Below are 26,437 nucleotides of genomic sequence, written 5' to 3' on the forward strand. Positions count from 1 at the left end.
ATCGCCAGTCGGGGCCCACCGTGCTCCAGATGGTAATGGAGCTGCTGGCACCCTGTGGGTTAGGCGGAGACTATAGAGCTGGATGGCTCTGAGATAACTCAAGGAACCGGTCACGTGTGTAGGGACACGTCAGACCGGACGACAACCCAGTTAGCGTTTCGGTGGAGCGGACGCTACTCCGACCACGTGTGTAACAACACGTCAGGCCGGATGGTAACCAGTTAGCGTTGACCGAGAAGACTGCTGCGACAGCGCCCTGCAGCCACGTGTGTAAGACACGTCAGGCCGAGCGGTCCTCTGATTAGCGTTTCTGGCCACCACTCGACTGGCCACGTGTGTAAAGGACACGTCAGACCAGGTAGTCACACCAGTAGCATTTGACTGGGAAGCCGAGGAGGATAATAGGGTTCACACACCCAATCCAGGAACACCCTGTTAACTTCACAGGGGTTCTGGGGTGCGCTGTCCGTGCGCGTAGAGGGCACAACTGGACAGGTGGCGCAGCAGGTACACTGTCCGTGTGCGTAGAGGGCACTCTCGAACAGGTGACGCAACAGGTATTCTGTCCGTGTGCGTAGGAGGCACAACTGAACAGGTGATGCAGCAGCCGAAGCCCAGTTAACGCCACTGGACTGCTCTAGCACAACAGGTTTGGTAGCAAGGAAGCACGGCACCTGACCCTCATGTGCTGAGCCACGAATCTTGGCGTGACAAGCACCGTTCGCCTAGCCCTACCTACCGCTTCCAACAAGGCTTATGCCACCAAGAACTCTAAATGAAGACTGCGCACCTCCATATTGTCTCCAGCCCCTTTTATAACCTGGGTCCGCCCCAAAGCCAGGGTGGAACCACCAAGGTCCAATAGCAGAGTGCCATGTCATCAGTGACGTCACATGCGACCTATCCGGAACCGCCACGTCATTGATGACCTCATGGCAGCCACGCCCCAAACACTTCACCAGTCATCATCTGACGATCAATGGTGAGGTGCCAGATCATAGGGGTGGGCCTCTGCGAGCCAGTCCGGAGTTGCCACATCATCAGGACACCTGACACCCTCTGCCCTATCAGGGCCTGCCACCTCACGGACATGCTCAGTGAGGTCCTTACCGGACCTAGCCTCTGATGCACTAAGTGCCTGAGCATGCTCAGTAGCCTGCGCAACAGGCTCAGAAAGCAGACTATCAGTTTGAGCATGCTCAGTGGGCACATCCCAGAACTTAGACACAGCACGAAGTCCAAGTACCTGTGCAAAGAGGCTGTTAGGGTTAATTGTGGAAGCATGCTCAGTAGCCTGAACTAAGGACTTAGTCGCAGACATAACACAAACAGGCTGAGCATGCTCACTAGGCAAAACACCGGGCTTAGACTCTGGCTGGGGTAAATCGGCGCACGCATGCGCACTAGCCGCCTCTCCACACTTAGACGTGGTGGAAGGAACAGCCAACTGGACGACCCGAGGCACGGCCAAGAACGGCAGCCGGCGCCTGGGCGCAACAGGAACTGCAGCAGACTGCTTGCGGCTATGGCGGCGCCGGTTCGTAACAACATCTTTCTATTCTTGCTCCTCTAATCTCCCTCTTGGCAGTGATCCCTGAAGGAGCAACTTCATATTTTTAACATACTTTTTACCTTTTTTGCTCGCTTGCTAATTCATCTGCTCATCTGCCATTAAATTGACAGGTGTGGACTGATTAGACCCCATGCTTAAAGGGTACACGACCTAAAACTAACACGTCAACCTGGATGTCTGGTCTGTGCCGTGGTGCACTTCCTCTCCTGGACCAGCAACTATACACATCTACAGAATACACAGATTTCTCTCTCATTCCTACCAGGAAGAAGTGTCACGTGGGTGATAGAAACTAAATTCACCCTCACTATATCTTACTTCAAGTACTAGTAACCTCTGTTCACACTATATACACCTTATTTGAATGGTCCGTCCAGAACATCAATAACACTGATTAAAACCAAAGTCAAGGGATTCTGCCAATGTTCCTCCTACCTAGGATCGCGGAGAACACATTCCACCAGATACAGTCAGGGCTCTTACCATAACTCTGTACTGGCCAAAACCAAAATCAACCCCCCTATCGTCTCCCCTCTGTGGGAGACGTACCAGGATACAATCAGGGCTCTTACCATAACTCTGTACCTGGCCCTCAGCCTTATCAACTACTGACTATCGACCGGACATGTCACACACCAGTGTATCTCACAGTATACATAAACAGTATACATAAACAGTTAACCTTCTCAAAGTACAGCTTCTGAGTTTTTTGTTGTTTTTTTTTCCAACCAAACGACAGCTCTCACTACATTATCGGCACACTTCACCTTTTTCTGCCGTAACTGAACAAAACAGAACTTCCCGTTTCTCGAAAGCCAGCAAGTACTCCACCTGCTGCAAATAAACAGACATTTCAACAGGTAGACACAGATAAACACAATGACATAACAATAAGGACACTATATATACCATCCAGGTGGCTGATCTTGCCTGCAGATATAACCATATATATATAACCAGCGTATATAACAACTTCCTCATTTTCCCCTACCGTTAATTCAGAGAAAAATGAAACTTAGAACTTCTGCTTTCTCCCAGAGCAGACAAAACCCAAAACCACATTACATTTCATGTGATTTAGAATTACATTTATACAGACAGCTTAGGGTGAACCTGACCACCTTGGTGTGAGATCTTTTAGGACGGCTTATCTCATGCGAGATGGCGGTCATTAGGTGTCTAGACTGAGACAGCCCAACCCCCCTTTCGAAATGCAAGTACACGCATGAGGTTTGCAAGGTGAGATTAGACAAATGATCTCACTTGCATTTGGAGTGCGCATCTCCCCTCTCGTTCAGTTGCCGTTCGAATCAAGGTGTCAGCATGGCCGTCCGTCATCCAGAGCTCCGTCCTAAGGTTCGTTGGGCGCCACTGTTAATGTTGGCCATAAATTTACTTTGATGCAATCTAGTCATGCATCCCTCTTAAACTGTCTGCAGTCCAAATTATGAGTCACTTGTGGTAGCATGCATACCACTCTCTATCACACACACCAGAAACGTACTCGGATATGAATAGAAAGTAAAACTGATTTATTCCGGAAGTTGGACAAACATTTAAACGGACTTATTGGCTGGGTGCCAAGAATACGTAACACGTCTCCTATTGGATAAAGTAGAACAGCTTATTCTGTGATATACAATATACTGTAATGTGCTTGCTTCCTCATTTATATTAAACAATGTCAGCATGATTCACTTGTCACAAGACGCTGTCTGTCTGAGTCTTATGCCAAGAGATATATGTGTGGTACAGTTCAAACACCATCTTAAATCCTGTTCTTTATGGATATCTCCATTTAACTCTTATATACTCATAATAGTTCATAATCTTGTCCATAACAGTAGATGAAGCCGAACCCTCTCCGCTGGTCAAACTGCAGGACTTGGCCCTCGTACACCGGGCCCCGCACCCGAAAGGTGGCATGGCGGAGTGCATCTTTCTCTTTAATCACCCTCGCCATCACTTCGGCCCTCTGCTGCTCCCTGGCAGCAATCTCCCACGCTGGCCATTACCGGTACTCTTTCGTGGGGGTCCTGCGGTGACGTGGCCTGTACTGCTGCTTTGCAGTGGCGGCCTGGCGTAGCCTCAGCCGAGGCGGGGGATTCAGGGTCTGTTGGCCTCACCGGTTGGGCCTTCGGGCCGGCAGCAGCCGGTTCTTCCACGTCCGGGCGTACTGCCGGAGCCGGGACGGTCTCGGGTACGGCCACTTCCGGGGCCGACGGCTTCTCATCGCTGACGGCTACTTCCCGCGGGGAGTTTCATGGTAGCGGGAGGGACACAGGCTGTTCCCGAACAACGCCCCCAGGCCGGCTGCAGTGTCTCTCCCCGGACAGGTGATGGCGGCTGTCTTTCCCTGCACCTTGATGTTCTCATTTGACTACTATGGATCCCCAACGGTAGTCCGCTCCCCAGTGTATGGATGCCAGAGGAGCCCGTTTGCCCGCAGGCGCTGGCCCTTGGATCTCTAGCCTTAGGCGGTAGCTGTATACCCTCACGGTGTGGGCGGTTGCCTTCTATCGGGTCTTTAGCTGTTAGGAAACCGCTGGGGTTCCGGTCACACTCGGATTTGACTATTGTCGGCGGCTCCAAGCCTGGTCGGGGTCCGATGGCCCTGCCTGTGTGTGCTGGCTTCATTTGACACCCCGGTCGGTACCGGCGGGCCAACGTCCAACCCCAGTCCTACGATTCCGCGTTGCTTCACCACTCCTGCAGACGGCCACCACCGTCTGCCAACCTTGCTGTCAGTGCCTGGGCCACAAACCCAGACACTCAAGTGTTTACTCCTCTCACTTCCACCTCCTGGACTAAACTGTCACTTTTCCCGCCTCCAGGCCTGTGAACTCCTCGGTGGGTGGGGTCAATCGCTTAGCTCCACCCCACCTGGTGTGGACATCAGACACTGGAGGGAGGCAACAAAGGTTTTTGTTTGGCTGGTGTCACTGTCTAATGGGGGTGGGGGTGTTTGTGTGTTATCTGTGATGACCTGGCTAATCCAGGGCACCACACATACACACAAACAAACTCATATACATTTCTGCCTGACTCACAAATACTTTATGTGCCCTATCTTCTCCCCTCTAGCTGAGTTTCACCCTTCCTACTCCCCAAACAACTAAAAAATAAAGACATATCTATATATATAACAACCATCGTGATTACTCGCTAATCCCGCCCCCCGCACATTAACTCTGCCCCCCGCACATGCCTTTGGATTTCAGTCAATTAAATTTTCCAGTGGCCCACCCGTTTAGTCATTCACAGACAAGCGTACATCAACTTCTATGAGGTAAAAGATCAGAATACAATTAAATGTACGTTTTTAATTCATTCCTGCTCTTTTTTAATAATTTAAAATTTATTTGTGTTTTCTTTAGATCTGATCCTACTTCATATTCACAACTCTACATCTGATCCTCCTTCATATGCACAACTCTACATCTGGTCCTCCTTCATATTCACAACTCTACAGATTGGATCCTGAGTATGCAAACATTCAACGATTAAATAACGAGCGAAATGAAGGATGCAAAAGGGACATAATGAATACTATTGACCGTTTACTCAGAGATATCAATCCATTTGCTCAGACTTTCAAGATGATGAAGGATTTGATTGATCAGCGTGACTATGACCAGCATAAAATCGAAATGTGGATAAGAAAGGATAGACAAGACGATCCTCGCCGATACAACTTGCCGACAGCCAATGAAGTTGTAGCCGTGTTTGTCTCCGATGATGGAGAGCTACCGATCAAAAGAGACATTGCCGTTCATCCCATTGGGCAGTGAGGACTACTGAATTTTGTGTACCATATCTCAAACTGTGATCCAATGGTGTATCTGTGGCGCCCCTGACCTGGTCAGGCACCACTGAGTACTGCACCCATGCTGGGTCAGTACAAACAGGTAATTCTAATGGCTGATTAGGGTGTGGACACACAGACACGAAGTACCCAGAACACACAGCTTAGAGGGGACCCCTGGGCAGACCCAGGGAGGGGGCGTAGCCCTTGTATCCCAGCTAGTGGTGGGTGGTGGGACAGGAGACAGAGAGTTGTGCAGTGGCAGGCAAAGGAGTAGGAGTGGAGCAGCCGTGTCTGAAGGGTAGAGCTGAAGAGCAGGACCCTGTCGGACCCTGCCCCTGTAGTGGCTGCTGACGCGGGAGAACATTACCACCAAGTAAGACTGAAAGACACCCGAAGAGAGAGAGAGAGCAGTAAGGAGTTGAGTACGAGGACTCCTGGTAATGAATGCACACATGGGAAACAGGTCCCCAGAGCAGAAATCTATTTACTGGAGCGGCTAAATCCTGCAGGCTGTGGGGACTAGAGGTACCACGCCAACCAACACAGAACTCGCAGCATCAACAGCAACGAGGGGGCCCATAATAAGGATCGAATCGAGTCTGGAGTCATCTTATCCTTGGTCCACGCTGTCAGAAAATGGGTCAGAAAGGGGAGAAAGGCAGTAGTGACTTCCCTGGACACACCCCACGATATACTTCAAGTCAGGGGTGATCCGAAACAAAGGTGCAGGAAGGCGAGTCAGCAGTCACCCCTATATCAGCCGGAGGGATACCTGGTTCCACCTGGTTCATCATAGCATCACCCGGGTTGTCTCACTCTACCAGCAAAAAGTGAGTAAAAACCCTGAAAGACATTTCTGGACTCTGTGTGAGTTCTTCTGCGACCTGTGGTACTACGCACTTACACCCGAGCCCCTGGGGCCAGCCTCACTCTCAGGAGGCCATAACACCAGACTGCAATTACCATCAACCCCAGACGCTCGTTAAACTGCAGTGGCAGTCCCTCCCCACCCTGACCGCAATTACCGAGATTGGGGTCACAACTAGATATAAAGAAAACCTGACTGACCTGTGGCCAGGAGTATCAACAGGGTGGGTCCCTGTGGCGTCCCTGCAAGTGGATAGAAGTCCTGAGGAGCGGTGGGTGACTCATCTCATCTGGCATCGCGAACAGGATCAGGACTAGACCTGTTCAGACAGGTGACCGAGCGCCTTGGCGGTCCTCTTGGAAAATTTGAAATGCCACCATATTGGTACCGCAGAAAGCGCACCAAGAAACAACAGCAGCCCACGCAAAAAGAAGTAACCGCCCACGAAGAGGTGTGGCTGACCCAAGAGAACTCCTGGAGTACTCTGAGAGAGAGACCGCGGGAGATGAAGGCGGACCCGTCCCTAGACGGAGGAAATGTCCCAGGCTGGTGGAGAAGAAAACGAAACTCAGGTTGCAGCGTGACAAGAACCTGGTGAGCAGCGAAGAAGAGAGGATGGCGTCTGCATGCAGTGAGCCAGAACCTCGCACTGCCGCCTGGTGGGAGTGGGAGCTTGTCCAGTTCTGTGACCGGATGCAAGCGAAGATCCTCTAGTAGGTGACGGAGTGGCACTTTGAGCTACGGGAGACGGTTGTGGCGGTTTGGGCCTACGAGAGGTGGACCGCATGACAAGTGCCGTGCAGAGAAGGGACCACCCAGACCTTGGGTGAGTCCCACGCTGCCCCCGCCCACTTGGGTACGCTGACCCCGCCGGCGCTGTTACCGGAGTTGGTCCCTGCTGCAATGCCCGTTGAGACCCATGCTGCGATGCCCGCAGTGTTCCATGCTGCAATGCCCGCTGTGACCACTGCTGCGATGCCCGCTGAGACCCATGCTGCGACATCCATGCAGCAACGTCCCGTCCGGCCAGACCAGACCAGGCCACAGCAACGTCCCATCCGGCCAGACCAGACCAGGCCATAGCGACGTCGCGCCCGGCCAGACCAGATCAGGCCGGAACGCCTTTCACTTCTACCCCCGGACCAGAAGCGGTCACAGCGCCCCAGTCACAGACTGGGGATGCCACCCATTGGTTCCTGCCAGAAGTGGCCGAAGAGGTGGCTCGACTGAAGGAAGATCTAAAGACATGGTTCCCGGCGCACCTGGTGGACATGTACCTGGTCCCCAGGCTGCCATCCAGACCCACCGCAGCAGCGTCAGCACCCTTCAGGTCAGAGAGCGGTCCACGACCCTGGTCCTCTGATGAAAACCCATCCTTGGGGCTGCTGCCAGAACAGTCAGAGGAAGATGCAGCACCCTTTGAAAGTAAGGGAGGCCTGGTGGTCGCGCTGTCGTCCCCCCACTGCTGGGAAGAGGTTGCGACATCCCCTGCTACAGAGGAAACATCGGATGTCTTCATGCCCAGTCTGCATGGGACCTGGGAGCCCACAGACAGTGAAATGATGGTGCTGCAAAGGCCAGCCAGCAGAGGAATGCGCCGCATCAGGGCGAGACAACTTCCAGTACCACCCCCCTGAGAAAGAGCTGGTAACGGCCCAAAATCTAGAGGAGAAGCAGTCTCTACGTCGAGCCAAGTACCAGGTTAGAGGTCCTCTCCACCGCAGAGTGGTTGAGGAATTCAACCTGCGGACCGGCTACAGTTTTATAGAGGAGGCTGGCATCAAGGATGGCATCTTTGTGTCAAGAAGGGATGTCCAGTCCCACCTGCCCAGAGAACATCCTGGGTGCGACCTGTTTATGGGAGACCTAGAAGAATACACCAGACACAAGGTTGAGAGAGGCTGGTACGCATTGGATGTAGTACCATGCCCAAAGAGCTCCAGCTACAGGTGCAGCTTCCACCAGGTCCCCACAGTCATCGCCACCAGAGGACGCTCAAGATGAAGCTCAAGGTGAAGATACAGATACAGCTACAGATACAAATACAGATACAGCTACATCACTAGATACAGCTACAGCTACAGATCAAGGTGAAGCATCAGATGACACTACAGTTCCAGATGACAGCGCAAGTGCAGTGCCAAGCGCCAGCGCCAGCGAGAGGAGAAAGTCTTTCTGAGTCCTGCAACAGAAAGAATGTAAAAATGTGTGTTACCAGTTAAGCAACATTTAAAGTTCAAGATGTGCCCACAAGAACTCTTGTGAGAACCCTCATGTACCACCTGTTTTAAGCACCTGGTTTTGTGCATTTTGAAAAATACGGACCATAAGGCTATGAACTGGCTATAGCCACAAACTCTCGCAGTGTGTATAGTTACCCCAGCGGTACCAACCAGAGCACGCCTGTTTATGGGGCCTGGCTCTGCACCATCTGGAAGCACGCTTGTGATGGTGCTTGCTGTCCAAAAAGCCAAGAGCATGAATGTTTATGGGGCCTGTCTCTCCACCATTCGGAAGCGGGTATGCCTGTTTATGGGGCCTACCTTTTACCACCAACCTCAGGAGAATAAGATGAAAGGAATTTGGGTGGGTAATGGACTTGTGGTTGGAGGGTGGTGAGACATGGCACCTGGTATGTTTTGTAATGTTTTTACATGTTTTATGATGTTTTATACTGTTTTAAATGTTTTACAAGTTTGCACTTTAAAACGTTCTTGTCTTTGCAGCCCGAGGACGTGCTGTTGATAACTAAGGGGGAATGTGGCACCCCTGACCTGGTCAGGCACCACTGAGTACTGCACCCATGCTGGGTCAGTACAAACAGGTAATCCTAATGGCTGATTGGGGTGTGGACACACAGACACGAAGTACCCAGAACACACACACAACTTAGAGGGGACCCCTGGGCAGACCCAGGGAGGAGGCGTAGCCCTCGTATCCCAAGCTAGTGGTGGGTGGTGGGACTGGAGACAGAGAGTTGTGCAGTGGCAGTCAAAGGAGTAGGAGTGGAGCAGCCGTGTCTGAACGGTAGAGCTGAAGAGCAGGACCCTGTCGGACCCTGCACCTGTAGTGGCTGCTGACGGGGGAGAACAGTACCACCAAGTCAGACTGAAAGATAGCCGAAGAGAGAGAGAGCAGTAAGGAGTTGAGTACGAGGACTCCTGGTAATGAATGCATACACGGGGAAACAGGTCCCCAGAGCAGAAATCTATTTACTGGAGCTGCTAAATCCTGCAGGCGGTGGGCACTAGAGGTACCACGCCAACCAACACAGAACCCGCAGCATCAACAGCAACGAGAGGGCCCATAAGAAGGATCGAATCGAGTCTGGAGCCATCTTATCCTTGGTCCACGCTGTCAGCAAAACAGGTCAGGAAGGGGAGAAAGGCAGTAGCGACTTCCCTGGATGCACCCCACGATATACTTCAAGTCAGGGGTGATCCGAAACAAAGTTGCAGGAAGGCGAGTCAGCAGTCTCCCCTATATCAGCCGGAGGGATACTTGGTTTCACCTGGTTCATCATAGCATCGCCCGGGTTGTCTCACTCTACCAGCAAAAAGTGAGTAAAAACCCTGAAAGACATTTCTGGACTGTGTGTGAGTTCTTCTGCGACTTGTGGTATTACGCACTTATACCCGAGCCCCTGGGGCCAGCCTCACTCTCGGGAGGCCATAACACCAGACTGCAATTACCATCAACCCCAGACGCTCGTTAAACTGAAGTGGCGGTCACCCCTCACCCTGACCGCAATTACCGAGAGTGGCGTCACAACTAGATATAAAGAAAACCTGACTGACCTGTGGCCAGAAGTATCAACAGGGTGGGTCCCCGCGGCGTCCCTGCAAGTGGATAGAAGTCCTGGGGAGCGGTGGACGACTCATATCCACTCCTCTTTTCATATGGTGAACACGGCTGGCAACCTGGAATACGGAAGCAAGGGAGAACTGCAAAAAGGAAAAGTCATGAAATGGAGGATGGTGACTATGAAGAACAGGAAGATATCAGTCTCGATGAAGGGGAACAAGAAAAAAACAGGAATGTGTCAATAAGAGAATTCTATGCGTAGCACCTTCAGGATCGACAATCCTTCAACCCGCTGTTAAATTCCGGAAAGCTGACACAACAATACATAATTGATGCCTACCTATAAGTTGAAGCGCAGCGACTGGACTGGAACAGACAAAACCAAAAGAAACTCAGAGTAGAATTATATGTCAAGCTTCTGGATTATATCAACAGTAGGGCTGAACAGCAAGATCTGAGACCGGGTCGCATCGTCATACTTCCCTCTTTTTTTATCGGTGGAAAACGTGCCATGACACAGAATTACCAAGATGTGATGACTTTGGTAGAAAAATTTGGAAAACCAGATTTATTTATTACGTTCACTTGCAACCCAAAGTGGGAAGATATTCAGTCCGGCTTTTACAACATGAAACAGCAATAGACCACCCAAATTTGGTATCTACCATATGCCACTTAAAGCTACAAAAGTTTCTAAACGACTTGACTGCAAAAAAGAAGGAGTGATGGGAAAAGTAAAGGCATACACCTACGTCATTGAATTTAAAAAAAAGAGGTATTACATAGATTCATCTGAATGTTCGTAACAGTAATGTTAAGAATGGATTGATTAATAATGCACATTTAATGCATCCATTTATTGTTTCAGGTCTTCCTCATTGCCATATGCTCTTAATTCTGGACAACGAAGACAAGTTTCGAGAAGCTATCGATTGTGACAATGTTGTTTGTGCAGAAATTCCTGACCCTGGTATTAACAAGGAGCTTTACGATGTTGTCACCAGCTGCATGATTCATGGGGCTTGTGGAGAACACAATAGAAATTCACCATGTATGGAAGTTGTAAAAGGAATCCGGACACGCTCCAAAAAGTTCCCCAAAGACTTCAGCAAAGAAACAAATATTGATGTGGATGGTTATCCAGTATACCGCAGACGAAAAGATGGGATTAAGCTCCAGATTAGGGACATGGAAGTTGACAGCCACTGGGTTTTACCATACAACCCCTACCTCTCTCAGAAATTCAACGCACACATACATAAATGTGGAAATCTGCTCTTTCATCCAGACTGTCAAATATATTTTCAAGTACGTGTACAAAGGACATGATGCAGCCATCGTTCAAGTGAACAAAGCCAGCAACACCGGCACCTACCACTCGGACGAAATTAAGACTCACATTGACACACGATATTTGGCATTGCTTGAAGCAATGTGGCGGCTGAGAAAATGTGAGATGTCTACATGTTCCCATGCTGTAGAAAGACTTCCGGTACACGTACCTTTCCAACAATCAGTTTACTTTGAGGATGGAGCAGAGCAGCGTTCTCTGGAAAAAGCTCAGAGTGACAGCACAAAATTTACCAAATGGTTCATTCTAAACCAAACTGATCCGTCAGCACATCAGTATTTATATTGTGAAACACCCTACCATTATGTCTGGACAAATAAGTTTTGGAAGACAAGAAAAAGAGGTGCTGACAAGATCCTTCCAAGAATGTATTCTGTCTCTCCACAAGATATGGAAAGATTTTCCCTGCGCCTACTCCTGATGCATATTAAGATTAAGTCATATTCATCTAATTGTACATTATTAGATCATCCTGACTTTTTTATACTTTTTTTTAATTATTTTCTTTATGTTATTTACAGGTGCTACATCATTCAAAGATCTGAGAACAGTGGAAAGACACACATATGAAACTTATATTCTGGCAGCAAGGGCCATGGGATTATTGCATGATGACTCAGAGTGGGACAAAACCATGGAAGAAGCATCTTTATTTAGAATGCCCAGTGAGCTTCGACAGTTATTTGCTGCAATCCTGAACCACGCCAACATCACAAGTGGACTTGATTTATACAACAAATATAAAAATAACATGGTGGAAGACTTCCTCCTGACTCACAGCAAATGCATGGCTGAGCAGCAAACACTTGCCGATATCCAAGACCCCTTACGACAGTTTGCTAAAGATTGCAAAAGTTGTGGACTACCTTCCCCTTTAGATGCATATCAAATGTGTGACATTGTGGATGTGGAAAGGGAGAAACATAAATCTGAATGACTGCAGGTTCTGATGAACCTAGAACAACGAGGCACCTTTGAAGCAATCATGAACGCAGTTAATAATCCAACCACGTCACAAAAATGCTTTTTTATCTGGTGCAGGAGGTTGTGGAAAGACATTCATGTATAAGTCTTTGACATCTACTATACGTGTGAATGGTGGCATTGTAAAAACAGATGCCCCTACCAGTTTGGCAGCTACATTACTAAAAGGTAATTTTAATTATGATTACAGAATAATGAAAAATGTAAATTTAAGATGTCTGTATTGAAGATTTTTTTTTTTTGTTTTACGCAGGCGGTAAAACAGTCCACCCCGGATTTGGAATTTCAATTCATTTGAATGAGAGAACCGTATCAAGTATTAAAGAAGGAATCTCAGTCTGCCGAGAGCTTCTGGATACTAAGCTTATTATATGGGATGAAATTCAATGTCTCACGTTCATCTTTTCAATGCTGTTGATAGAAGCTTACGCTTTCTCCTTCAGAATGAAGAACCTTTTGGTGGGATCCCGATTGTTGTTGGAGAAGATGATTGTCAGCAAGCTCCAGTTGTACTTCACAGAAATCGCGTTAGAATTGTAGAGGCGTGTGTCAAGAGCAGTCCAGTCTGGAAATCGTTCAACAAACTGAAATTAATCAGGAACATGCGAGTCAATCCTGATGAGGTACAGTTTTATGAGTGGCTGCTAACTGTTGGATCAGGAGTTGAAGATGGGAATCTGGTGGATTTTGTGAAGCTGAACAAATACATGCTGACTCATGATATCGTGACGAGCATATTTGGGAATGACCTGAACTCTCTCACTCCTGCTGATCTTGCTTCCAGAGCAGCACTATGCCCTAAAAACTGTGACACGCTGACAGTCAATGAACAAGTGTTGAACATGCTTGGAGGTCAGACTAAATCATACTTCAGTGTTGACAAGATTTCATCTTGTGAGACAGAAGAAAGAGCTCAGTACCCCATCTAATTTGTACATTCCCTGACTCCTATGGGCCTCCCTCCTCATATGCTGAACCTTAAGAAAGGCTGCTGTGTCATGCTTCTCTACAATATAAATCTAAAGAAAGGACTGTGCAATGGTACTCGATTAATCGTAGAAACTCTTGGCACAAATCTCATCGACTGCAGTATTTTTTCTGGGGAGCGTCGTGGTCAAAAGGTTCTCATTTCAAGAATACCATTGGATACTAGCAATAATTACGATATCCTGTTTAAGTTTAACAAGAAAACAATTCCCACTTCGTCTAGCTTATTCCATATTCCATGACAATTCCAAAATCACAAGGACAAACATTCAATAAGATTGGCGTTCTCCTACCTGATCCTGTATTAACACATGGTCAATTAGACACTGCATTCTCTAGAGTAAAAAGTCATAAAGGTCTTTCAGTTCAAATGATACCTGGTAGAAGTCAAGCAAAGGTCTTTGAAAATGACAAAAATTACAATACAGTTAATCGTGCTTACAGAGAAATTTTAACTTAATTTATGTTTCGTTATGAAATTTGTTTAGATGCTGGAATGAATAAAAAATCGCACATCTTATTGAATCCAGTTTGTTTTCGATTTTACACTGTGAATAAAATGTATCATTAGTATTATTCAGATTTTTGATGATTATTATTGTTATTAACTTCATTTTAATTTAATTTACCACCTGTGTAAGCGCTACTGAATGTTGTCATTATTACCTTTAGTTTAATCACCAGCAGTATTAATTAGATAGCAATGAGCATGCTGAGCTGGAAACAGTTAGTCTTTTTATAAGGCTTCTTGATTGCATGTAGCTGTTCTCACATCTGTAGTTCATTCCATATGGTTTGAAGCAGCCAACAACAGCCTGCTCAGTGGTAGAGCTGTCTGTTTACTTCTTTCTGATTGGTGAGGAAGCACACTGCAGCCTCGAGTGACTGCTGCCCCACCAATCGGAGAGCAGAAAGCAAACTGCAGCCTCTAGGGACTGCTGCTCCATGAATTGGAGAGCAGAAAGCACTCTGCATCCTCTTATGACTCCTGCTCCACCAATCGGAGAGCAGAAAGCGCATTGCAGCCTCTTGTGACTTCTGCTCCACCAATCGGAGAGAAGAAAGCATACTGTATCCTCTTGTGACTGCTGCTCCACCAATCGGAGAGCAGAAAGCACACTGCAGCCTCTTGTGACTGCTGCTCTACCAATCGGCATAATGCAGCTTGGTCAGCAGCTCATTTACATGTACAGTGTGGCTGTCAAAGCTGCTGCTAGGAGACCAGCCCAGGGGGCATATGCAACTCTGCCCCCAACCCAATCCACCCATGCCTTTGCAACCTACCTCTATATGTCTTCTATATTTTGTCTTTGCATGCTTTCATCTAAAAATTAAATAAACAATTCACATATAAAATCTGTAATTTATGATGAATCATATGTTCTGAAAATATGAATTAATCCTTCAATATTGATTTCAGATTCCTCCTGCATCCTGAAAGTGTCCTCGTCATGACTCAAACAAATGAAACATCTTGTGATTAAAATATACATCGCAGAATGACAGTTACATTTGTCACTCATATCCCTGCTAGGCATGAGTGATACTGATATAACTTAAGGTCACGGTGAAGTTTCTCTCTTCCAGATGGCAATGGTTATATATAATAGTCTGTATAAACTTTTTCTTAGAGTTTATAATGCAGCAACTATAAACGCATTTAATCCAACATCTGTCCGGGAATCATTCTGTCTCAGGCTGGTACAATTTGTTTTTAAGCATCTCAGAAAATAAAAGCATTAAAGCTTCCTTTTTATGAACATTTTATAACTTCTGGCAATGGACAGATTTAAAATATATTTCTTTAGATTTTTAATATCCACTTAAATTACATTAAGCAACAGTGTCTGTAATAGGAGACCCTGAATAAATGGGCAGCATTAGACAGGTGAGTACTTCTTGCAGGTGAAGAGGTAGCAGTGTCTCCCAGATCCTGGCCTGAGGGGAAGAAAGTCTCCTTTGTCATCTAAGGCTGTGTGCGCACATTGCATAATTTCATGTGTTTACGCTGCGTATTACACTGCAGCGTAAACGGATGCGTCCTGCGTCCCCAGCACAATCTATGAAGATTGTGCATAATCCATCCATACATTGCGTTTTAGAGCACAACAATTTGTATGCTGAAATTTTGATCCAAATCGCTGAGCTCAAAAAAGCAACATGTCACTTATTATGTGCGCTTTGCATGCTGCTCCCACTCTGTCTACGGGAGAGGCAGCATCCAGAGCGCATGAAATCGGCATCTATTCTGCAGACACACTGCATTAATTACACAGTTTCTGCAGTGATTTGAAGTGCACATGCAGTGCCAAATCGCTGCAGATTTTTTAGCAAGGACACGCAACGTGCGCACATAGCCTAATGCCGGCGTCACACGGTACAATATATCGGGCGATATGTCGGCGGGGTCACGTCGTAATTACGCACATCCGGCATCATTTGATATATCGTAGCATGTGACAGCTACGAGCGATAGTGAACAAGCAAAAATACTCACCTTATCGTTGCTCGTTGACATGTCGCTCATTTTCAAAAAGTCGTTTCTTCTTCTGTGCGCCAGTTGTTCATTGTTCCCGGGGCAGCACACTTCACTCCTGGTGACACCCAGGGAACGATGAACTGCAGCTTAACTGCGGCCGCCGGCTATGCGGAAGGAAGGAGGTGGGCGGGATGTTTACGTCCCGCTCATCTCCGCCCCTCCGCTTCTATTGGTCGGCCACTGTGTGACATCGTTGTGACGCCGAACGTCCCACCCCCTTCAGGAAGAGGATGTTCGCCGCGCACAGCGAGATCGTCTGGGAGGTAAGTGCGTGTGACGGGGTTAACGACTTTGTGCGACACGGGCAACTAATTGCCCATGACGCACAAAAGACGGGGGCGGGTACGATCGCACGTGCGATCGCATGATAGATCGTACCGTGTGATGCCGGCATAAGACATCAGTAATATAAATGACAGAATTGACACAGGAACTTAGTCTGGTAACTAATGTTCTGCACCCTTGACCTGCTCTTTGTCAGGATGTGAAACCATAGTACTTATAACAATAATAGAGAATAGAACTTTTTTTGTCTCATCTACAAAACTTAGTTCAGTTCACTTCTCAAAATCACACACAACAAGTAGTGATGAGCGAATGTATTCATCACTATTAGCTATTCGCAGAATAGTGTGGTATTCGGGCTACTCGTTATATTGCGAGTAATGGTGGATTCGACTCGCTATATTTGGATGTCCCACCAAGCCATTTTGGCATCTGATTTGCAGGCAATAAACATGCTGGGCTTCTTAAACAATCACAGTAATGCTGCAGCCATCTTGGTTGTGGCATTACTATGATTGGTTGGCAGCTCAGCGTCATTGGGTCTATAAATGACCTTCCACTGCCATTTTTCGCACATTGCGTCTGGAGCCTGCTTTGTATCAGCATAAGGATAGAGAGAGCAGCTGCATGTGAGAGTGTAGGCCTCTTTATAACACAAAAAGCCCTTTTCAGGGCTGCCTGAAGTGTAGGCCAGTGTAGTGTAGGGAGGGACATATTTCCAAGAAGGGACAGTGTTTAAAGCAGTGTGTGTCACTACCTTCATGGTACCATCCAGAAACAAGAATACGATAGCTCTTTTAAGAGCTGATAGCACTGAACAAAGTCACAGCAGGGATGAACAGATTGTGGATTAGGTAGGGAATCGGGACCTGTTTCCACAATATTTAGGGGTTCACAGCCTGCCTTGTGGCATCCAGATCAGCCACATTAATACATTGCTAGTGGATTTTGCAAATAATTACAAAGCAGTTCTCTAGCAATCAGTGCTGCCTGATACAGTAAACACATCTGTCCTGTTTCCACAATATTTAGGGGTTTACAACCTGACTTGTGCCGTCCGCCCACATCAGCCACATTAATACTTTGCTAGTAGCCTTTGCAAATACAAAGCAGGACTCTACCATTTTGTGCTGCCTGATACAATTCCTGTTTCCACAAAATATAGGGGTTCACAGCCTGACTTGTGTTGTCCATCCACGTCAGCCACTTTCGTACGTTGCTAGTGGCCTTTACAAATGAAAAGCAGAACTCTACCATTTTGTGCTGTCTGATACACTAAACGCACCATTCCTATTTCCACAATATTTAGGGGTTCACAGACTGACTTGTGCTGTCCATCCACATCAGCCACATTAATACATTGCTAGTGGCCTTTGCAAATACAAAACAGGACCATTTTGTGCTGACTGGTACAAAGTACTCACAATATTTTTGTAGTCAAAGTTTGCTTGGCTTGGGCCATCAACATCTGCAAATATGTCAGAAAAACCCAAAATGACAAAAAAGGAAGTTGTTAAGGGACAGGGACATGGACATGGGTGTGGTGTTGTCAGTGGTGGGCGACAAGGCACTGAGTCTGTGTCAGGTCAGAAGAAGCTTGATGCATCTACTATGTTCCCTGCCAAATTTCCCAGTCTGGAATGTAAATGTGTGTGGAAGCCAGAAGAGCGAGAGCAGATTCTGTCTTGGATGCCAGACAAGGGCTCTTCGCATTTGTCAAGCAGCAAGCAATCTTTGAACCACACAGTCTACTGTGGATACACAGAAGGCTTGCCCATCCAATCCCTGGTCCTCCATCCTCCCCTCTTCATCAGTCACAGGAGACATATGACCCAAAGCTTGGCCACTCTGAGGATTTGTTTTGTACGTATCCTTTTGATTGCTCTGGCCTCTCGCCATGCAGCATTGAAGAGGGATGTGAGGAAGTGGCATGCGTTGATGTGCAAGTATTTAAGGACCTACAGCCAGAAGAAAACCACTTTGAGTAACATGATTTACTGTCCCCAGAGGTAGAGGCTGATGACGATGAGACAAAGTTGCCATCAGGTCAGCCTACAATTTCAAGTGGGAAGGAGGATGAGATGGAAGACGAGGTGGTCGATGACGAGTCCACTGATCCGACCTGGACCGTTGACATGCACAGCCAGCACAGCAATACAGAAGAAGATGAGTATGTAGCACCAAAACAGGCACCAATGAATAGTGGTTTGCCCACAGTGAAAACTGGCTCAACTGTTCCCAAGAGCAGCACCCCCCACTGTAGCCCAAGTCAGGTCAAGGGGGCATTTAGCCACTGTCTGGATTTTTTTTTTTCTGAAACTCCTTCAGAGATAAACATTGTAATATGTAGCATCTGCCATACCACGTTAAGCAGAGGCCAGGGTAAAGGCAACCTGAACACCACCAGTATGCAGAACCACATGGCAGCCAAGCATCAAAGTAGGTGGGTGGACCACCAGGGTACCAAATTTGTGTCTGCGGATCAAACCACTGCCCTTTCGCCTGTGCCACGTCCTTCACAATCTGCTGTCCAGGAAGCAGGCTTTCATACATCCTGCCCACAAGATGCAATTGCACAGACACAGCAAACATCAACCACATCCCCTTCCCTGTCCCAGAGAGGTGTCCAGTTTTCTGTGCCTGAGATCTTGGAAAGGAAGAGTAAATATCCAGCCACACACCCACAGGCACAAAACCTAAACTTGCACATTGCCAAATTGCTAGGCATGGAGATGTTGCTGTTTAGACTTGTGGGAACACACTGTTTCTGTAGTCTCTTGACTGTAGCTGCGCCACGATATTGTGTTCCCAGCCACCACTATTTTGCCAATTGTGCCGTCCTCGCATTACACAAGCATGTTTTAAACAATCTCAACCGCGCTCAACCTCTGACAAACACCATAACCGGGAAGTTCCACCTAACAACAGACATGTGGACATGTTGTCATGGACAGGGACGATACAGATCTGTCATGGCACACTGGGTGAACCTTGTGGAGGCTGGGACAAACTCGCAAATTGTAATATCACACATCCTACTCACGCCAAGAATAGCGGGCCCAATTTCTACCAGCATTTCCGTCTCATCATTTGTCCCTGCCTGTCTCCCCTCTTCCTCCTCCTGCTCCTCATCATCTGCTGAAATACCCTTCCCAGCACTGCAAAGCTGGGAGCTGTGCAGCAGCACATCGGCAAAGCGGCAACATGCTCTGCTTAGGTCACAAACCACACATTGCAGCAGAGTTGTTACAAGGTATAAAAGAGCAGACCAATCAGTGACTCCCCCCGCTGCACCTCCAACCGGCCTGGTGGTTTGCGACAATGGGCGTAACCTGGTAGTGGATTTAAAGGTCGCAAGCTGGTACACGTGACATGCATGGCTCAAGTGCTGAACCTAGTTTTCCGAAATTTATGAAAACATACCTTGACTTGCCATACCTACTTGAGAAGCTGTGCCATATTAGTGACCATTTCCACCATTCCTCTACCGCTTTTATTGGTCTTACATCGCTGCCAAAGCGCTTTAAGTTGCCAAGTTACTGAGTTATGTGCGACTTGCCCATGCGGTGGAACTCTACATTATATATGTTGGCTAGGATTACTGAGCAGTAGAGGGCAGTAGCTGAATACCAGCTTCAACATGCCCATCAGACTGATAGTCAGCCACTACACATAACAACAGTCGAGTGGGTGTAATCGCTGACATTTGGGAGCACTTTGAGTACTGCACCAAGCTCGTGAGAGGTGATCAGGTTATTATCAGCTTAACCAATCCGCTGCTTTGTCTGTTGAAACAATAACTGCATAATCTCAAAGAGGAAGCTTTGAGTGCCCAGCATGTGGCTATGGAGCCAGATTTCCCAATGGGTGATACTACCCAGCCCAGTTAATATTCTGAGGCAACATTGGGTGATGAGGAGGAGGATGAGGAGGAGGAGAATGAGGAAGAAAACTTGTTTTTCTGTGCTACCCAGGGGACTACCTGTGCTACACAAGGGACTCTCAACCCCTGCTTCATGTCTGTCCGGCATGGATGGGCTGGAGAGGAGGAGGTGAAGAAGGTGAATTAGCATGAGAACAAGATGAGTATTGTTCCTCCTGGTGGGGACACAGAACCTTTGCCAATTTGCAGCTTGGCCCACATGTCACAGTTCATGTGTAAGTGTCTGTGGCAAGACCCTTGTGTGATAGACATTTTATCCAACAACCTATACTGCATTTTTGGCGATTGGTGGCTGTTCACACATTGCCATCCAGCCTTGTCCATAGGCTATATATTCTAAGCAGCATGTGCCTGGGCCTATCCCGCCCACAACCATGAATTAGTCATGGAGACGAGACTGAAAAGCACCAGGTACGTGTTGTGCAGTCCTATTTTTGCATATGTGAGGCCGCATGGCACACTTTAAATAAAAATATTGTAGTGTAGGACTGCCTCAAGAGATTTGCCGTGACGTGGCGAGGTAGCTCGAAAAATAGCAATTTTTTTGCCAAAAATCTCATTTTTCAATAGTACAGTTTGGAATGTTGGTACTGTGCATGTGAAGCCCCACAAGTGCAGTGTCGGTGCATTACCTTCAGGGACTCCACTCAGCTGGATCTTGTCACAGGTAGGAGATCTTCTATTTAGGATTGTCGTGACGCCACTCTCAGAATTGCGGTCAGTGGAGACCGCCACTGCAGATTAAGGGAGGCCTGGGGCTGATGGTGGATGCAGTCAGTTGTAATAGCCTCCTGAGAGTGAGGCAAGCCCCAGGGCCCTGTGTAGGTGTGTGGAACCACAAGGCGCAGAATAACTCAACACAAGCAGAATGTCTTTCAGGGGTTTTACTCACTGTTGATGGCAGGGTGAGTAACCCGGGCGTAGCTGGGATGAACCAGGCTGGAACCAGGCGTCCTTCAGGCTGACTGATGAGGGTGGCTACCGACTCGCCTTCCTTAGCCCTTCTGTGGTTTGTGGTAACCCCGACTTTTAGTCCCTATGGGGGTCACCCAGGGAAGTAGCTGCTCCCCTCGTTTGTTTGCCGTTTGCTTGTCGCCTGGACCAGATCACTCCAGCTGCTTGCCTCCTGTGAACTATGGGCCCTAACTGTGGCTACGTGGCTGCGGCTTTTGGGGTGTTGTGGCGTGGGCTTTAAGGGCCCCACACCGGCAGGTTTAGCAAGGAAAGGTGGATCTATCCCCGCACCGGGATCTGCCGCCCGTTTGGGCCTGGTACTCCCTGACAGTCTCCGTACTTTCCACTACGCGGCTCTCTCTCCAGCTGTGTGTGGGGTTCGGGCAGCACTACCAGGTGACCGTTCTCCCCCGTCGGTAGTCACTGCGCGGACGCTGTTAGACTGCAACAGCTCCAGGGGTCTGCTCCTGACGTCTGCTCTCCCTGGACTCTGCACTAAACTGACTCACTGTTCCCTCCTCTCCTGTTCTTGCCTACGCCACCTAGCAACCAGGCTCTCTACCACACCCCTTGAGTGGAGATGGAGGCTTCGCCCCCTCCACTCCTCAAGTGGAGGTGAAGGCTTTGCCCCCTCCTGGGATCCCCAGGGGTCCTCTCAAAGGTACATGTGTGAGACCTGATCACTATGCGCCTGTGTAGTCACACCTCGGTCAGCCTTCTGGATTACCTGTATTGTACTGTCCCCAGCATGGGTGCAGTACTCAGTGGTGCCTGACCAGGTCAGGGGCGCCACATGCACACTTTGCAAAACACAATATTTTGAGTAGAACTTATACTGGTTGGCCACCTTTCTGGACCCACGGTACAAGGAGAAATTGCCTTCTCTCCTTTTGGAGTCACAAAATGGTTTCACAATGGAATCCTTCAAGAGGGTCATTGTAGATTAGTTAATGAAAACATCACCCTCAGACAACGCTGGTGGCAGTGTTACCGGCTCTTTTCAACACCACGGATTAAGGGGAGAGACACGAACACCGGGTCCAACAAAGGTGGGGGGAAAATGTGCACAACGGCACCGTTTTCAATAAACCAGGACATCAGCCAGGACTATCTGTGCCTGTAATAATGCCAAGGAGTTAGTGTGCAGTTTTACCATCCAGCAATCGCCCCCTCTATGTATTGGAAGCGTGTGTGTGATTTGCGCCTCTTGCACCTGTGATGCCTCTATCTAGTGGGGGCTGAGCTCTATCCTGCTTTTAGTAGTAGTTTTGGCCTAGGTAATGTACAGCAGCAGTTCCATCTATTTTGTAATTTAAACAAAGATTTCATATGACTCCTGTTGTACACTTTTTGTATAGGATTTTATTGTTATTCACATTTTACATCGACTACTTTACATTGTATTTTATTTGAGAAATTTGCTCCTTTCTTCTCCATGACTGATCTTACATTCTCAAAATTCTCAATTTCTGTCTGCAGTGAATACAGTTTGCTACATTACTGAGATAAGCATAAAGACAGAGAAAGAACTTTATAAGTCAGTTTGGGGATTTCCATTTGTCCAACAAAAAATGTAACAGGATCTTCTGGTGAGAAGTGAGCCACACGCGGCTGATCCCAGCTATATTAGATAGCCAAAATCTGTCTCTAGAAGCAGTGGCCAGATCTAAGGGGTACTTTGCACACTACAACATCGCAGGTGCAATGTCGGTGGGGTCAAATCGAATCGAAAGTGACGCACATTCGGCTTCGTTGTCGACATCGGAGTATGTGAATCGTTTTTACTACGATTAACGAGCGCAAAAGCGCCAAAATCGTATGATCAGTGTAGCATCGGTCATTTCCATAATTTTGGAAGGACTGATGTTATGATGTTGTCCCTCGTTCCTGCGGCAGCACACATCGCTGTGTGTCAAGCCGCAGGAGCGAGGAACATCACCTTACCTGCGTCCCGGCTGCAATGAAGAAGGAAGGAGGTGGGCGGGATGTTTACGTCCTGCTCATCTCCACCCCCCTGCTTCTATTGGCCGCCTGCCGTGTGACGTCGCTGTGACGCCGCACGACCCGCCCCCTTAGGAAGGAGGCGGTTTGCTTGCCACTGCGACGTCGCAGGGCAGGTGAGTGCATGTGAAGCTGCCGTAGCAATAATTTTCGCTACGGAAGCTATCACAAGATATCACAGCTGTGACGGGGCGGGGACTATCACGCTCGGCATCGCTACCATTGGCATGTGATGTCATAGTGTGCAAAGTACCCCTAAGTGTCAACCACTGATGTCAACAATTTAAATGCCAATATCAAACACTAACAGAGATGCTCGTGGTGTTATTGCTGGTGCTCACATGCCGTAGCTCCCATCAGACCTCCACATTTGCAGGGTATAAATGGGATACAATGACAGTTGGAGGCCTACTGAAGACCCCGTCATTGTCATATTGGTGCTAATCAGCCTTTTCAAAGAAACTGTGATTTTCCCTATATAATGCATTATGTTGTAATATAAGTGATTGAATGATCTCAGATTCATGATCTCTAAGGGGAGTAAAAAAGGTAGAAAAAGAAATGAAATAAAAAAGGTTTTAAAAATACTTTTTAATAAAAAATAATTATTCCTCTCCTGATGGTCACTGTACTTGTCTTGCTGTGACGGATTTCCTCTGGGCTTTATAGATCAAAACATCATATATGCACTAAATTCAATAATCAATAAAACCATTACCTCCAGGTGCAAAATGTCAACACAAAACCAAAATTTATGTATATTTTTTTAAAACTTCAGATTTTTTTTTATTGCTTAATTAAAAGATATATATTTGTAAACTTGACATTGCCGTAATCATACTGGCCTGCAGACTCATACTACCCGGTCATATTTACCAGTACGTTAAATGCCTTACAAACAGAACCCCAAAAAAAACAAGTATGGAATTGCGGGAGGTTTTTTTGCAGTGTCATAGCTCTTCGTGACATTAAATGGTAAAATGAATAATGTCTTTCACAAGTGCAACTTGCAAAAAATTCCTTCGTATGGCACTTTGAAGAAGGCAAGTAAATAAAGGGTTAATCCAGGTATAGATGTGGCAATTTGAATATGGTAGTGTTATTTAGATACCTTGTGGTGACATTATCCAGTTACAGTGTGATGGCATTATTCAGACACTATATGCCATTATCTAGCCATGTTTTCAGTTATGGTGTAGTGGTATTATTCATTTATGGTATAGTAGTATTATCTAGTGATGGTATGGTGGTGTTATTTCATTATGTCATGGTGGCTTTATACAAGAAGTGTATGATATCCACTTGATTCAGTTAACATTCAGATACACTATGGTTGTGTTCTTTAATGTGTCTATCATTTGGTCATTTGATCTAAGTATACTGATTCCAGATTCTAGTCCAGTAAAGCATGCCCTGTATGTCCATTTAGTATCCAGTAATGCCAAATGTAAAGGTCAATAATCTACATTTACATCAAATGTTGATCAATGATAAAGGGCATTGATGATCTTTACACTGTGCTTACTGATGCAGATCATGGTGACAATTGGTGAGTGTAATTGGGTCTTTAGTAGAGATGAGCGGATCGGTGGACTTTTGGGTTGCTTGGATTCGGCCAGACTTTAGTTAAAAGTTTGTTTCAGGACCCAGACTTGACCTGAACTTTTTCCTGAGCATAAAACCCCCATATAAGTCAATGGAGTCCCAAACTAACAGGGTCGACTGAAGTAATGAGTATAATGGAAGTCACTAATTGGGCAGTTTGGCTCTCGACACACATACAGCCAGCCATAAACAGAGCATTTCTGGAGGAGGCTGTTTTTTTTTTTTATATACACGCAGCATCTGAAAAGTTTTTACCCTCAGTGAGAGCCATTCAGAGATTGTAAGCGGACCCACTGAGTCGAGCAACGAGCGTACCTGTGCACCCCAATGCCCAATGGAGTGGTTAGCATACAAACAGCACTCGAACTTTGACATAGACTTTTTTTTAAAGAACTTTGTTTGGGTTCGAGCCCCAGACACCCAGTGTTTGGTACAATCCCTGACCTTTACAGTTCAGGTTCGCTCAGCTCTAGTCTTTAGTAGAGGTGTATGGGGTGATTTCTTGGATTATAAATACTATCCTAATTATTTCATCTCTTGGATACAAAAACATTTGATACAGAGTTAGACGGTCAGAGAAAAGTCTCCAGTATTGCTTGTGAACACGTATTTCAACTTTGAAAATGTTGTGTATGAGTTGTTTATTGTTCTATTTGTTGTAGTTTTATTTGGATATAAAAAGAAACTCCAATGTTGTGTTTGTGATCTACCCAGTCAATAATTTGACTGGATAATTATCTCCTGGCGTCAGATCAGCCGACACTCTACGGTGTCTCTGACATCTTATTTGTTATGTTACAAACTTTATGAAATCCAAAACTTTAATATTGTCAGACTACATTTCCTCACAAATAGTCTAACAATCTTTTAGATCTCGGCTTATTGAACTGCTTTTTCATTTCTCCTCCCACACAGAGATTCGCTCTGTTGTAATCGCTACTTCTCCATAACTTTGTGGAACTAATTTGTAAGAAGAGTACAGCTCGACCTAGTCGAGAAAGCTCTTGAAAGTGTACATTACAAAAAAAAGTGCTAAACCTCTCAGAAAAATGTCATGACAGAAGAGTAGAGCAGAGATATTAATGTCTGCACTCGCCTTTTGAGGCTGCTACTGAATAGAGAAATAATTGGTAAATACAATGCAACAGCATAACAAAATGTTCCATGTATAATTAATTTTTGATTGACGTAAGACAGCAATTAATTGATTTTGCTTCGTTCTGTATACTTGGGATGCCTTTTTTCATGTCTCATTAATTCCTTTTTTGATACGGATCTTTTCATAGAATAAATATAAAAGTAAAATGCAGTCTTCTTTCAATAATAATGAAACTGACTTAGTGTATGCTTGTTAGAAAAGGATGATACATTTAAAAGATATTAACCAATAAGTGGCTGTATTAACAGGGAGATGAATACATTTCTAGATTCTGCTACTTTATTGGAAAGTCACACTGACTCCATGTGACAGGTTCAGGGAATGCCGAAAGAATCATATGAAATAAATGATGAGAGATGGAGAAGTCTGGGTAATGTGTTCATTTGATCAGTCACCATGATAAAACATGGCCGTATATGATGTTGACATAGGATATACACAAGGGATGCCGCCAAAATGTATGTGAATACATAAAGGAATAAGATTTAAGTCATCCTTAATTTTAGAACCTAAAGGAGCATTTGTTGAAAAAAATCAACATCAGTTCTAGCAGATGCAACACAGATCTCGATCATT

This window comes from Anomaloglossus baeobatrachus, chromosome 5 (genome assembly GCF_048569485.1).
Source record: "Anomaloglossus baeobatrachus isolate aAnoBae1 chromosome 5, aAnoBae1.hap1, whole genome shotgun sequence".
In the NCBI taxonomy this organism is placed as follows: domain Eukaryota; kingdom Metazoa; phylum Chordata; class Amphibia; order Anura; family Aromobatidae; genus Anomaloglossus; species Anomaloglossus baeobatrachus.